We start from the raw sequence: 6361 nt of genomic DNA on the forward strand, positions 1-6361 counted from the left end.
TCTTACTATTAGACTTGAACCTTTTGCTGATACTTTGTTTAGTAGACACCAAAAAGTTTTTATTAGAAGCAGGGATATTATGGATGGGATTATGTCACTTCATGAGATTTTGCATCATTCTTATGTTCGAGAAAAAGCTGGGATTATACTTAAGCTAGACTTTGAAAAAGCTTATGATAAAGTAAATTGGGATTTTTTTTACTTGAGTGCCATAATAAAAGAGACTTTAATCCTCAGTGGGTCGAGTGGATTAGGAAGATCCTGGTGGGGGGGGGGGGGTAGAGTCAGTGTGAAATTGAATGATGAAGTAGGTGAATATTTCCAAAGTGCCAAAGGGGTGAGACAGGGTGATCCCCTATCCCCATTCGTGTTTAACTTGGCAGCTGACTGTTTGACTAAAATGGTCCTTAAGGATCAGGAGAATAGCCTTTTCACGGGACTGGCAGCTGAGTTGATAGAATATGGGGTTGCTATCTTACAGTATGCGGATGATACCATTATGTGTTTTGAGGATAACCCGAGAGATGCGTTGAATATCAAGTTGTTGTTATATCTTTTTGAAGTCATGTCGGGTTTGAAGATTAATTTTTTGAAAAGTGAGATCTTTTCAGTTGGGGCTAATGATGATACTATGAGAAACTATGCTGAGATGTTTAATTGCGAGATTGGGAACTTCCCTATCAAATATCTGGGTGTCCCTGTCAGCTATGCTGGCCTTAAAGGGAGTGACTGGATGTTTGTAGATGAAAAATTTGTTAACCATGGGGAATCTTGGATTAGTGAGACCTTATCTAGTGGTGGCAGACTTATCAATTTAATGTTGTACTATCTCATATTCCTTAGTACTATATGTCTATGTTTCTGATAAATAAATCAACCCTGGAGAGATGGGACAAACCTAGGCGGAAATTCTTTTGGCATTGTAATGGTAAGAAAAGAAGTTATCACATGGTGAAATGGGGGAGAGTGTGCAGGTCTAAAATGAAAGGAGAGCTTGGAGTTAAGGACTTGAGAAAACAAAATATTAGCCTGTTGACCAAATGGTGGTGGAAGTTAGAGAAAAAAGAGGGATTGTGGCAGGACATTGTGAGGGCCAAATATCTAAGAAAATCATCTGTGGTTATGGTTAAGCAGAAAGCTAGTGATTCACCATGCTGGAAAGCACTTTTGAAAGTTAAGGATTACTATATGGCTGGTAGAGGCATTCATGTAAATAAGGGGAATATTGCTAACCTTTGGCTAGATGATCTGGGTGACAATTTCACTCTTAAGGATAAATTCCCTGACCTGTTTGATATTTGTGTGGATCAAAATAACACTGTAGACAAGATTAACTCTATGAATCCTTGCTCTTCTTTTAGAAGAAGGCTTCCCAACGATATGCTCCAGAAATGGAATGAGCTTAAAGGGTATGTGTTGAAGAAGATTAACATGGGAAAGGAAGATGAGATATATTGGAAACTTGATAGCTCTCAAGAGTACACTACCAAATCTATGTATTGTTGGCTGGAGAAAAGTCTGGCTGGTTCCAATTACAAATGGATATTGGGCGCAAAAATTCATTTGAAACTTCAATTTTTTATGTAGCAGCTTTGCCAAGATGCTATCTTAACTAGAGATAACTTGAAAAAGAGGCAATGGCAGGGGATCCAAGCTGTTCTTTCCGTGAACAGCTGGAGTATGCCCAACACTTGATGTTCCTTTGTCCTGTAGCCAGGGTGGTTTGGAGGACAGTGGGTGCAATGCTTGGAACTGAATATGGGCCTAATTCTATTTGGCAGTTTTATGCTTGGATTAATGCTTTCTTACCTTCTTGTAGTGAAATCTATATTGTTGGTCTAGCAGCAATATGCTGGGCACTGTGGTTAGCTCGTAATCGTGCCGTTTTCGAGAAAAAGTGGATTAATAACCCATTTGAGATTGTTTTCACATCCTGTGCGTTTATGCAATACTTGACAGGTCTGCAGAAGCCAGAATTGGCTAAAGTGATCAAGAAAGGCGCAGAAATGTTGAAGGAGAACGCGTCACAAATGTTGTTGCTATGCGGGCCACCAATGTCAGAATCTAGCGAGCAGGGTGATGAAGGTGACAAGTGGGATGAATGGTGAGCTGGTTGATTGCGGATCATGCTGGTGGAATAGCAGAGCTGATGCTGGTGATGTTCCTTTTGGTTTAGGTGCATCTGCTTGTTGACTCTGTGTGGTCTGTTTCAGTACTTGTGGGTTTATTTTGTTGGTCCGCTAGGGCCTCTTGTGATACTATGTGGTGGTAGTTTTTTTCTTGTTCTGGGCGGTTTAGGGTGATACCTAGGTTTCCGCCCCATAGTTTGTGTTCGTGATGACACGCGCAGACGGTGGGTTTTCTGATATTGTCCCGAACTCGCTTCTTTTCCTTTCTCTACCTCTTATTCTGGTTCGGAGAATACTTTGTATTTCCGTTATGCTTTATAATGAAATGGGGAGAAGCCCGGTTCAAAAAAAAATATTGTTTTTAATTCATAAGAAACTCTGTTTCCTTTTTGAATTTCTGAAAAATACCGAGTACTAGCTGGGCACCCGATCTCATTTTCCATGTGAAGTTCCTTGTCCAACTCTCGCATGCGTGAAGCCAAGGCAGCGCACACCACCGGTTCAAGCGGCCGACAACACCATTTTTGCACTGCATCCATGCTCTCCGCATCCTGATGAAGCATGCAGTGCCGGCCGGGCGAGCTTGGTGTCCAAGGCAAGTGATCGAGTAGCACATATAGAATGTTACATGCATGTGGCCATGTTGCACGCCTTTAATATTGCCATATTGCACTATTTCATTCCATATTCTACTCTGTTGAATACTTTTATCCTGATTAAAGTGAGTAAATTGCCAAAAACTACCATATTTTGCGTAAATGTGTCCAGTGGATACCACTTTACCATTATTAGCAAAAAACTATCAAAATTTTCTTAATCTGTGACAAAAAAACTACCAAAAAATTTAACAGCTCGATTTAGCTCTTTTAACCGTTTTTCTGATAAGTCTAGCCCACATGTCAGGTGCCAGCATGGCCCCGCGCATTTCATGGAACACCTTCAGTGCGAGGATGGTGTGGTTGGGCGTGAGCTGGAGCTCCGGCTCGAGCGGCTGGCGCGTGACGTTCCGGCGCATCCTTGAGGCACGGCCGCAGGACAAGAAGAGGTCGGCGACGCCTCCAAGACCGAGCGTCGGCAACACCGCCAGGGCGAGTCCTGTTAGGAAACTATGATGCCCAGAACTCGTTCTCAGGTAGACAGTGGTTTGCGTCGCGTGCAACTAGCGACTTTTCTCAGTTTTCTCATTCCTATTTATCTGATACAGAGAGAAAGAAAGTGGGCAGGTAGCGATCCTATCTATGCGCCACGATCCGCCGTGCTCGCGCCATCCCACGAGCGCTGATCATGTCTTCTATGCCACCTGCGAGACTACCGGGCACGGCGTGGTGACCACGTCCGAAACGGCCCTGCTTAGCTATGTTCACGGCGCGCACAAATCGCGGCTCGTGACCGTTATTTCATGTGGAAAAGCAAAGACTAAAACTACCTGCGCCAACAGCTAGATTAGCTAACAATCACCCCCCCCCTAACCTTGGTGTTGGCGGTTTATTTCTGCCATGCCAATCCTTCTCCTCAGCTCCTGGAACGCAATACGCCCAAGTGCTTTCGTCAAAGTGTCAGCAAGCTGATCGCTGGTCCTGACATAGTCGATGTCGACCCGCCCTTGCTCCATGCACTCGCGAATGAAATGATACCTGATTTCTATGTGCTTGTTGCGGTCGTGGAACACAGGATTTTTCGCCAGGGAGATCGCCGATTTGTTGTCGATGAAGAGCCTTGGCCGAGCCGTCTCCTTGCTTACCATTTCGCCAAGTAGACGCTCCAGCCAGATGCCCTGGCATGCCGCGGTGGTAGCTGCCATGTACTCCGCCTCGCACGAGGAGAGCGCCACCACCCGTTGTTTCTGAGTCTGCCAGCTCACCGGGCTCTTGCCGAGGAAGAAGATCACCCCCGTCGTGCTCTTCCTGTCGTCCGTGTCCCCGGCGTGATCAGAGTCGCTGTAGCCGGTGAGCCGTAGAGCTCCTTCCCCGCGCTCGTACGCGCATCCGTAGTCCAGTGTCCCCGCCACATATCGCAGAAGGTGCTTGACTGCGCCGTAGTGATCGGAGGCAGGTTTCTCCATGGACCTGCTCAAATACCCGACAGCAAAGGATATGTCCGGTCTCGTGTGTACCAGGTATCATAGCCCACCGATGATGCTGCGGTACTCCGTCTTGTCCACCGGGGCGGCGGAGCTCTCCTTGCTCAGCTTCAGTCGTACCTCCATCGGAGTGTTCGTAGGGTTGCAGTCCTCCATCCCAGCGCGCTCCAGCAGGCGCTTGGCGTAAGCCGCCTGTCCGAGGACGATCCGATCGCGCTCCTGGCTGACCTCGATGCCTATATAGTAGCTGAGCTTACCCAGGTCGCTCATGCGAAACAGCTTGGTCATCTGCTGCTTGAAGGCGTTGATCTCCGCCGTGGCCGCGCCGGTGATGATGAGGTCGTCTACGTAGACCCCGATGAGTAGCAGGGAATCACCGGTGCCGCGTCGGTACACTGCGTGCTCCGACGGACAGCGTTCGAAGCCCAGAGCGACCGGGTTTTCGTCGAGCTTCGCGTTCCAGGCTCTCGGTGCCTGTCGAAGCCCATACAGCGCCTTGCGAAGGCGCAATACCTTGCCCTCCTGGCCGGCTATGGCGTAGCCCGGCGGCTGCTGAACGTAGACCTCCTCGAGCAGGTCGTCATTCAGGAAAGCGGACTTGACGTCCATGTGGTGGACCTGCCAGCCGTTGTGTGCCGCGAGCGAGACAAGAACTCGCACCGAGTCCATGCGCGCGACCGGCGCGAACACTTCTTCAAAGTCCACTCCGTACCTCTGGACGTAGCCCTTTGCCACTAGGCGCGCCTTGTGCTTCACCACCGCCCCCTGGGGGTTCTTCTTGAGCTTGTATACCCATTTCAAGCCGATCGGGCGATTCCCGGCGGGTAGCTCGCTCAACTCCCAGGTGCGGTTGTTGATGATGCTGTGCATCTCTTCGTCCATCGCGGCGCGCCAGCCTTGGTCCTTCTCAGCCTTGGTGAAGGAGGCCGGCTCCTCTCCCACAAGCATACACACCTCGTTGATGTAGTCTGCCTCCACTTCGTCTGATGTGTTCCAGACGTTCTCCAGCATGCGGTATCGACGCGGCGCCTCCGCCGACTGAAGCTTCGGAAGCGGCGGTGGGAGGTGAGGCGAACACGACGCCTTTGGGTGTTGCAATCGGCGTGCCGAACGCCGGGGAGGAAGGCAATGGTGCCGCAGCCACACTCCCGGGTGTGGCCGGCTCGTCGAGGGGTGCTGGCGAGTCGCGGTTGTCGTTCGGCGCAAGCTGCTCCACCTGCGCGCTCGTGGTGGCCACGGGCTCCAGCTCGATGGTGAAGGACTCCAGTCCTCCCCCTTGTACCTCCGATCCTGTACTCCAATCCCACGGTGTGCGTTCATCGAACACAACATCGCGAGACACGTGAGCGCGGCCGGACGGAGGATGGTAGACGCGGTAGGCGGCAGAGCCGGGTTCGTACCCAAGGAACACCATGGGCACGCTGCGATCGTCGAGCTTCCTCGGGTTCGGCCGTGTCACCTTAACGTGGGCGACGCAGCCGAAGGTGCGGAGATGCTGTACGTTGGGCTTGCTCCCATACCAGGCCTCATGTGGTGTCATCCCCGCGACACTCTTCGTCGTCGCCCGATTGAGTAGGTACACGGCCGTCGTTACAGCCTCGCTCCAGAAGCGCGCCGGGACGTCCTTTGCCTTGAGCAGGCTGCGTGCCATCCCCACGATGGTCTGATTCCGCCGCTCCACCACCCCATTTTGTTGCGGCGAGTATGGGGCAGTGAGCTGGCGATGAACCCCTAGCTCGGCAAAGAATTCGCCAAGGCTCGTGGAGTTGAACTCCCCTCCGCGATCGGTGCGCAGGGCCTTGAGGCGACGGCCAGATTCACGCTCTGCTGCCGCTTGGAACTGCCTGATAGCCGTCTCTGCTTCGTCCTTCGTCATGAGAAGCCGCAGCCACATGAAGCGACTCTTGTCGTCGACGAGGAGGAGGAAATATTTCTTTCCTCCCGGCGTGGTCGGCGTGATCGACCCGCAGAGGTCGGCGTGCACCAGGCCGAGCATGTCCTCCGCGCGATTCAGAGCTTGGTGAGGGAATGGATTTCGTTGGTGCTTGCCTGCAAGACATGCCTCGCACACCCGATCCACCTGATCGAGGTGCGGCAGGACGTGCACCATGTCCCCCCGTGCTAGGGATTGGAGCGCCTGGAAGCCGATGTG

This window comes from Hordeum vulgare, chromosome 5H (assembly GCF_904849725.1).
Source record: "Hordeum vulgare subsp. vulgare chromosome 5H, MorexV3_pseudomolecules_assembly, whole genome shotgun sequence".
In the NCBI taxonomy this organism is placed as follows: domain Eukaryota; kingdom Viridiplantae; phylum Streptophyta; class Magnoliopsida; order Poales; family Poaceae; genus Hordeum; species Hordeum vulgare.